The sequence below is a fragment of the Alligator sinensis genome, unplaced genomic scaffold (assembly GCF_000455745.1).
Source record: "Alligator sinensis unplaced genomic scaffold, ASM45574v1 scaffold74_2, whole genome shotgun sequence".
NCBI lineage: Eukaryota > Metazoa > Chordata > Crocodylia > Alligatoridae > Alligator > Alligator sinensis.
In genome coordinates this window covers 2784686-2794243 of record NW_005841931.1, presented here as the reverse complement: position 1 = coordinate 2794243, position 9558 = coordinate 2784686, and positions in this window count along the sequence as shown.

Sequence of the window (9558 nt, the reverse complement as noted above, 5' to 3'; positions counted from 1 at the left end):
GGGGTTTTTTTTACTGTTTGGCTTTAACAACGTGATCTATTGTTGTATTACAATTCCATCAGCCAGTTAGCCAACATTTTAAATAGTTTGCTTTCCTCAAAGGTCTTTTTTCTTTTTTGATTAAAAAAATCCAATCATTGGGATATTGCAGATGCTATTATGGAGACAAAGAGGGCATTTATACACGTGCTCTGAGAGGCAGCTGTACTTTAATTAGAATGACTTCAAGAGCTGCTCTAATGAAGTGCCTGCAATGTTACGTGTATCAGCTGAAAAATGGCAGCAGGGCACTTTAACTAAAGCTCATTCAAGAAGTTTTAGTTAAAATGCCCCTGCTGCCATTTTTAGCGTGGGGACACTAATACACATGACATTGATACACATGACGTGACACTGGAGTCGACTCGATTAATTGAGTCTGCTCCAACACACTGTAATTACAGCATGTCAAAGCAGCCTCAATGCATGTGTATAGGTGCCTAGAAATTCTGTTTCATATTCTGCACAACCTGACATAAGTACCAACAAGCATACCTAGCAACCTATCAAACAAATGTGGAATGCAGTGGATTACAGCAAAACTGAAATGAACAAAACGAAGACTCTTCATGTGGTGGGATGCATTCACCCCAGTTCTGTGGAATTCCTTCCTGATTTAGTAAACACTTTTTTTCTATAATATTCCTCTTTGATTCTTTATTTCTGGATGTACATAACTTTTACAATAAAAGTGTACTTCCTCCAAATGTATTAAGAACCTAGGTAATTTTGGATTAAAATGAGTCTTCATTTAAATGATATATGTCTAAATTAAGGAATATTTTTAAAATTGTTCCAACAAAATACAACTATCATTTTTATTTCAGTTATCCATTTCTGAAATTTGAGGGACAACCATACATCTTTGTCATGGTTTGTCATTGGTACGTATGGCTAGAGACCTGCAAAAAATACAGGCGAATGTGGAGTAATTTGTGCCTCAGTAAACTACTCCCAGGGTCAGCGTCTACATGTGTGCCTGAGACAGCAGCAAATTGAACTGGGGAGGAGCAGTTTAGGTCAGGGTTTTTTATTTTTCTAGCAGTCAGCAAAAAATGAAACAATTCACAGTTGTTTTGGATGAATCTGATGTTTCAGCTTCTTGATTTTGCTGTGATAAAAATTATGCTGCCTTGGTATTCTTTCCTTAAGTGAACCTCTTCTAGAGTGAGCTGGATAATGGATTTTTTGGTTCAAGCTGAACTGAATATTCTGGGTTAGGGGGGAAGTTGGTTTAGATCAAACAGATAGATTTTTTTTTCAGGATTTCTCACAAATTAAAAAAAATGAAACATTTTGTTTCAATTAAAACAGTTTTTTCCATTTTTCAGGTTAACACTCTTTTTTCTCCCCCCCCCCACCTTTTTCTTTCTTAAATTTAGCTCAGTTTTCAAATAAAAAGTGACATTTCAAATTCAACCTTTGCCAAGGCTTGTTAAGCCAATGTTGAAATAAAACCTTTCAGCTTTTCTAAAATAAAACAATTCTTTGGTAAATGTCAAAATGAAAAGTTCTCACATTTTAAAAAATCTTTCGCCCATAAATTTTCCGCCAAAACAATTCACTGAATTTGACTCAAATTTGCAAGAAATATCAGAGTCCCTCTCTCAAAACTCCATTTTGGGAGGGGTCATTATTTCTTGTGGGAGGGGAGGGGGAAATTGTCCAATTACACAAGCTACTGCCTTTCCACCGTTTTCTTTTTTTTGTCTTCCCAACTGACATTATTGGTCAGATGCTCTCCTGTCTTTCAACCTCCAATCAAGTCTATTTAGGTTGGGGCAGGGCATATTTCAGTTTTAATCTGTGGGGAATAAGGAGTGGGGAATTTATCACTGTTCAAAATCTCCCTGAGAAGTTTACAGTTTACTGGTACAAGTACACGGTTTACTTATGTATGAGAAGTGAATACCTTTCCTGTGTATTCAGTGTTTTAGAACCATAGATTAGTGACAAATGAGACATGCTCCCTGCTTGAATGCAGTGGTTTCTGCTCCCAACAAGTGCTACACGTGGTACCTTGATTTAGATTTTGGAAATGTGGGTTTCTTTAAAAGATTTGCCTTTTCATTCAGGGAAATTTGATTAAAGCATAAGGGTAGAATTGCACAACAGTGGATGAACCAAAGCTTTATATTCAATTTGGCATAGTGAGCACTTTAGAAACACACCCTGCCTTGAAGACTCATTGGCTCTGCCAACAGAGCCAACAGTCTTTCAGGCAAGTATCCATGCCTCCTCCCTACAATCATTTCTATTGCTGTTTGTTCCTTGAGCCAAATGCTTGGTAATCTGAGCTGTTCCCAAAGTATGTGTGTTTATGGGCATAGGGCACCCTGATGCATATAGCAAATTTGAAAGATACCTATTTTCTGCTTTCATTACAGAAATCTTACTAATAATTTCCAGTTTAATTTCTCTTCAAGATGGGGATTGGTGTTGCTTTTCCAAGCTCTGTATAATTTATTTCCACCCAATGTGCCATTTAATGCCTCCTCTTATTTATTATGTGTGGATGCCATCTTGTGTGTTCATTCTAATATGCCTTATAGTATAATTTGCTGGGTAGCAAAACATAGTAATTAAAAGCTGCAAGATATTTTGGGAGATAACACCTCTTTTCTGTGTTTATAATTTATCCCTCCTCCTTGTGCCCCTGATTAATCTCAATTTGGAGTAGGCTTTCCATGTTTACTTTACCTCTAAATGTGAATTTGAGGGAGTGTGTGCAAATGCCCTTCATCCTCATAGTGTGCACTGTGTATGAAAACACACTATCCTGTGCTGTTGTTGTGGGTGGTTGTTGGGAGTTGAAACTAATGTTGAATTGCTATGTATAGCTAAATTGGCATGACAATTATCTTAATACAAGGAATATGCACATGAACAAGGTGTATCAAGTTATGACTCTCTGAAAACTTCACAGGGGGATTTGCAAGGAAACAAAGCCCTTCTTTCTATAGCCTAGGATGAAAGAAAGAAATTTCTAGTGGTTAATCATTAAGTACTTGGAAGGTACTCAGATACTCCACTGATGAGGGCCATATGAGTATCTAAATAGTAGATTTCATTCAATGAAAATAGGATCTACCTTAGTTTTTATGGGTAAAACTTTTGTTATGATGGGAAGATTCCAGTCACTGATCCTAATTATGGTTGTTTTTTCTTTTCCAGAGTAAACCTGGATAGAACATCAAGGCTAGCCTGTTGCAGGGCAGGCTGCTACTATATACCCTACTGAGCAGCAATAACAAAGCCAGCCTCTGAAAACTTGCTGCTGCTTTGAAAAAGGTAATACCTTAAATAGGCCTGAGCATTTTACCAGAATTTTATAATCGAGGTACATTTTTTTTCTAAATGAAAATTTATAAAATGTAATTAATTGATTCAAAAGTAACATCCCTTTTTTGGTGTGTGTGGAATAATTCTATTCACAATATGCCATCATTCTTTAAACAAATAAACCTATTAGTTTCTCATTCTCATATGCAGGGATCTGGGTTTTCAATTTCCCATGGGAAAATGGAGAAAAATGTGAATTTCCCCCTTTACCCAAGAAAAATGCAGATATCTCATTTTAACGAGAAAATCTCAGAGTCCCTTCAACCTTTGACAAGGCGAGGGAAGCCATCAAGCAGAACAACAGGTTATCTGGAGCAGATGGAATCCCCGCTGAAATTTTTAAGCATGGGGGAAAAGAGCTTACATCACAGCTCCATGCCTTCATCTTAAGGAACTGAAATGATGAGGAAATCCCAGATGACCCCAGGGATGCCATGATCATGACGATCTTCAGGAAAGAAGACTGACTGGAGCTCTGCCAGCTTGCAGAATTACAGAGGGATCACATTGCTGTCCACCACAGCAAAGATCATTGTGAGAATTGTCCTGAACCATCTCCTTCCACTTGCTGAAGAGCTGCTCCTGGAATCTTGGTGTGGGTTCAGGGCATCAAGAGATACAACTAACATGATCTTCACTGCTCACCAGCTGCAGGAAAAAATGCCAGGAACAACACAAACCTCTCCATGGGCACTTTTACATGTGTTCTGAGGGTGGGTGGGGAGGGAGTCATGCTTTAATTAGAATAGCTGTGCGTAGATGAACCAAGGGGCATGTGTGCGCGACACTTTAAAGTGGGTTAAATGCTTTTGCACTGCTTTAACGGTCTTGGTGTTTGCATGTGTCGGCGGTGTATTGTGCAGTAATTCTAGCCGCTGTAGCAAATTCGGTGGCATAATACGCCTTAAATGACTTGGGGCACAGCAAACTAAAACTCCATACTCATTTGGCCCTCATCAGTGGAGTATCTGAGTACCTTCCAAGTACTTAATGATGACCCACTAGAAATTTCTTTCTTTCATTTTTAGTTTGCTGTAGGGCAGCAAACTAAAACTCCTCCTTCAACTCCAAGGAGTTTTAGTTTGCAGCCCTACAGCTGTGGAGCAAAGCATCAGGCTCCGTGCAGCTCAGAGGCGCTGTAGGAAGCCCATGCAGGCAGCCTGGCAGCAGCCTGGGAAGGCAGGCTCTGCCCAAGTGTCTTAGAATGAACTACTGGGTTTAGAAAATTCCCCGCGCTTGAACAAAGGACGTACTCACGGTTGTTCTCACTCTTGCAAAGCTTTATTTAAGGATACTTGCAGAGGCAGGCAATAGGACAGAGCAGAGAGGATGATCACTTCACATCAGATCTAGGCAGCAGCTGCCAGCACGCATAGTTCCTCTGGCCCCAGAGTGTCCTGATCCTGGGGATGCGATAGCCTGCAACGGGCTCCTTGCAAGATTTCTTGCCAGAGTGGGAGGAACTCCCCGTAACTTAAGAATGTACAGCTTATATAGTCTGGAGTAAATAATGTTATCTCGAAATAGGGATTTGGTTATCTCAAGCTAAGAATTTGGGGATGAGTCGTGATCCAACACACCTGGTGTTTACCACATTCCACTGTATTACAGCATTCTACTATCTAGGTTCATGGTTCGGTCACGCTCACAGAGCAAAAAGCTACGTGCTATTTCACTGGCCTACTATGGAGTCAGCATACAAAACTCTTGCTATGAGCATTAAGCAAAGCCCTTACTATTACACCAAGAAAAGCAGCAAACCTGATCTTTTTTTTCCCCTGGAACCTGCCTGCCTGTCTGAGTTGCGCAGGGGCTTGGTGCTTCTCTCTGTAGCTGTGGTGCCCCCTGGGACCGTCCAAGCCAGGTGCCTGTGGGCGGGTGCCACCTGGGTGGGGGGGCCGCCGCTGCCATGGAGGGAAGCACCAGCTCTCCCCCACAGCCCAGGGCCACTCCGTCTGCCGGCAGCTTGCCCTCCCCTCCCTGCTGCCGGAGAGGCAGGTAAATTCGGGTGTGTACATGACATGGAGGTTTAAAGGGCCCTAAATTGAAGTGGTGTTTTTAAAAACCTTCTGCTTCAACTTAAGGCCTCCTTTTTGTCTATACATATCCAATGGCTCTAAAGCACCACACCACATCTCATGTATCAGCATCTCCGCACTTACAAATGGTGGTTGAGGTGCTTGAACTAAAGCTCATTCAATGTGTGGGAGTTCTGATACACAAGATAGGAGGCTGCTGGAGTCTGATAATTGTCATGCTCCAGCAGACTTCATTAATTAAGTCTGATCCGATGTGCTGGAGTTCCAGCATGTTGGAGCAACTTCCATGCTCATGTATAGCTACCCCATATGGCCTTCTTTGGCCTCACAAAGCCTTCAACTCTGTCGGTCAAGAAGTGCTGTGCTGTGAAAGATCTTTCTGAGGTACAGATGCCCACTGAAATTCATTACCATTCTTCACCTGCTCCATGGTGGTTCTCAGTAACAAATATCACAGATCCCTTTGAGGTTAAGGCTGGAATTAAGCAAGGCTACAGCATTGCTCTAACACTCTTCTCAATATTCCTTACCATGATGCTACATCTGAACACCAACAAGCTTCCAGTCAGAGTGGAGTTAATCTACCAAATGGACAGTAAACTATTTAATCTCAGTCGACTCTGAGCCAAAACCCAAACTAGCCTAACCTCAATCATCGAGCTCCAGTATGCTGATGATGCTGTAGTGTGTGCTCACTCAGAAGTAGATCTTCAGGCAATTGTCGACATCTTTACTGATGCACATGAGAAAATGGGATTGACACTTAACATTCAGAGGACTAAGGTCCTCCATCATTAACAAGCTCTTAATGGGTAGTCCCCAGCACTGGTCATTCAGATTCACAGTGAGACTCTGGAGAACTTTTAGTATTTTCCATACGTTGGAAGCGATCTCTTGCAGAAGGCTGACATTGACAAAGGAATCCAACATCACCTCAAATGTGCAAGTGCAGCCTTTGGGTGCCAAATGGGTGTTTGAAGATTGCAACATCAGATTCAAGACCAAGCTCATGGTTTATCAAGCAGCCACGATCCCTACCTTACTGTATAGAGCTGAGGCATGGACAACATATAAGAGACGCCTCAAATCACTGGAGAAGTACCATCAATGCAGCCTGCAGAAGATCCTTTGAATCCAGTGGGAAGACTGATGCACAACATTAGCATCTTTTCACAAGCAAACAACACCAAGGTGGTGATCATCCAACATTAACTTCACTGGGCCAGCCACATCATCCAGATGTCCATCTCCAGACTCACGAGGCAAGTTTTATTCTCCCAGCTTAGTCAAGGTGTACAGTCAAGAGAAGGGCAGAGGACCCTCTGGGCTATGATTAGTGTGGCCCTGCCCTCCATGAGGTGAAGCCGGACCAGGTTCTCCAGGACTCATGGCAAAAACACCCAATTCCAGTCATGAGCAAGGGCTAATTAGCACATGGATCCTTTGTGGGGGCTATCTGGAGTACACACACATACTGAGCAGTGCTGAGCTGTGGGATCACTATGGCTTGAAACACTGTTGTCTGTCCTGGAGCTCAATGAACTATATGGTAAATCATGAGCCCTTTGGCTTTGGATTAATATCGTGCATAATTTATCCAAGCAGTTACCAAAATGCTGCTTAAAAGTGAGTTTACCTACGCTAAAAGTAAGTGCATGATTACTATATGCAAATTGCTATAGCCTTGTTTAATTTCAAGGTTATTGTTTTTAAATTTGCTTCTCACTTCCATGTGCTCAGGGAGAGCAGGTTCTTACAGTAAGAAGGGGGGGAAGAGGCTGCCAGTGGGAAAAAGTAGGGGGAAGCAGAAAGCAAAGGGGCTAGTTGACCCCCTAGATTTATTTTCCCTGCTGTAGCAGTGGGAGGGGGACAAATTCAAGGCAAAATGCCAGTAATTTGATACTATACTAGGAAAATTATAACAAATTTATAAATTTTCCATATATAGAATCTAATTATTGGGGATGGAGGTTGTCTTATAATTAGGGTCATCTTCTATTTGAGTAAATACGGTATCTCCCAAAGTCTCTCTCTGTTGTTTTCTAGCCATTCCAATGACCATGGAGAAGGTCTCTGAAATATATGGCAGAACAGAGCTTGAGTACTATTGGCTAGGGCTGTTCCATCTACTTTATACCAATATGATATAATGATTTTGCCCATGACTCCTATTGAAATGAAGTCCTTTTACAGTTCCAAAAGAGGTGTAAAAGGGCTTTAGTGCAGGGGTTGGCAAGCTACAGCCTGCAGGCTGGATCTGGCCACAACGGAATTTTATCTGGTTGGCAAACTTGGGCATTGACAGCAATTTGGCAGTGGTGGAGTGTGGCATGAGGCCTATTCTGCAGTGACAAGGCAACAGGAGGGATTTGCATGTGTAGCAGCAGCCAGGAGAAGCAAGAACAGTTGAGTTGGAAGTGCTGACCCAGTATGGAATGAGAAGCATTATTTCAGCCCATCATTCCTAAAAGCTTCCAACCCCTGCTTAAGGGGAAATAAGTTGCCTCTTAATCTTTTTATCTGTTTAGTTACAACTGTTTGGAATACTTTTATAGTGATGTCTTCTTTCTTCCATATTCTCTACTCTAAGTTCACTCTAACAGGAGGTTCACTGGGGTCAGAGGCACAGTTTAGGCCTGAGAATGCCTTGAAGCAATTTATCTTACCAGTCAATAAACAGAACACTACTGTGTTAGTGTAAATCATTCACTGTAACTTCACTGTGAGATCCCTGCAAAGGTAAAAGTGCAAGGAAATCTAGTTCAAGGTAAAATCTTAAATGGAAGGAAAGAGAATGATATCTACAAGAAAAATGTATTGCAAGAGATGGTATTCATTTACATGGTAACAATGTTTACAGAAGCTACTGTACAAGACTGTAATTCAATCTCATGGTTTTAGTGACATGCCATAATTAAATCATTTGAATTTCTTTTGAGGTAGCTCCCTACCTCAAAAGGATCTTGTGTGGACTGATTAATTCATGTTTGAAGTGCTTTGAAGATTAAAAGTACTGTTAATGCTAAGTATTATGATATTTTCGTAAGAATTACAGCTCTATTGTTCAGTGGAATTACAGCCTTATTATTTACCATGTTATTGTTACCCCTTCTTTAACCCTTTCTAGTAACTAGACAAGATAATTTGTAAAAACAATTTAGTAGCCTGCCATAAATGATTAAAGGATGCCTATCAATGCCTCATCAAATATTTACAATAATGCATTGTAGCTATTACCCTGCTTGCAAACCCATTAATAATCGATCAAATAGAGATTTGTTTATAAAAAGTATAGGGATGTTCATAAACAAACATGTGAAATGCTCAAAAAATTGTGTCCTATTTAGTGGTTATTGGTGTAATATAGTTGTTGAAATAGTTTCATAGTTTCATAGTAGTTTGGGGTCAGAAGGGACCTGAATAGATCATCTAGTCTAACCCTCCACCACTGGTTGGAGCACACGCTGGGATCACATGACCCCACACAGGTGTTCATCCAACCTCTTTTTGAATTTACCCAAGGTAGGAGTGAGGACCACTTCCCTAGGAAGTTGGTTCCAGATCCTAGCTACCCTGACAGTGAAATAGTGCCTCCTAATCTCTAACCTGAACCTATTCTTCAGCAGCTTCTGGCCATTGTTCCTCATCCCAGGTGCTGCTGGGGAGAATAGGGCTCTTCTTATTTGCTGCTGATCTCCCCTAATGAGTTTGAGGCAGCCACCAAATCGCCCCTCAGCCTCCGCTTGCTGAGGCTGAACAGGTTCAGGTCCCTCAGTCTCTCCTCATAGGGCCTGCCCTTTTGCCCTCCAACCAAGCGGGTGGTCCTCCTCTGAACCCTCTCAAGGCAGGCCACATCCTTCTTAAAGTGCGGTGCCCAGAACTGGATGCAGTACTCCAGTTGAGGCCGGACCAATGTCGCATAGAGGGGAAGTATCACCTCTCTGGACCGGCTTGAGATGCATCTTTGGATGCACGACAAGGTGTGGTTGGCTATGCTGGCTGCAGTCTGGCATTGGCGGCTCATGTTCATCTTGGAGTCAGTAATGACTCCAAGATCCCTTTCCGCCTCTGAGCTTACAAGCGGGGAGCTCCCCAGCTTGTATGTATGCTGTGGATTCCTTCTCCCCAGGTGCAGCAC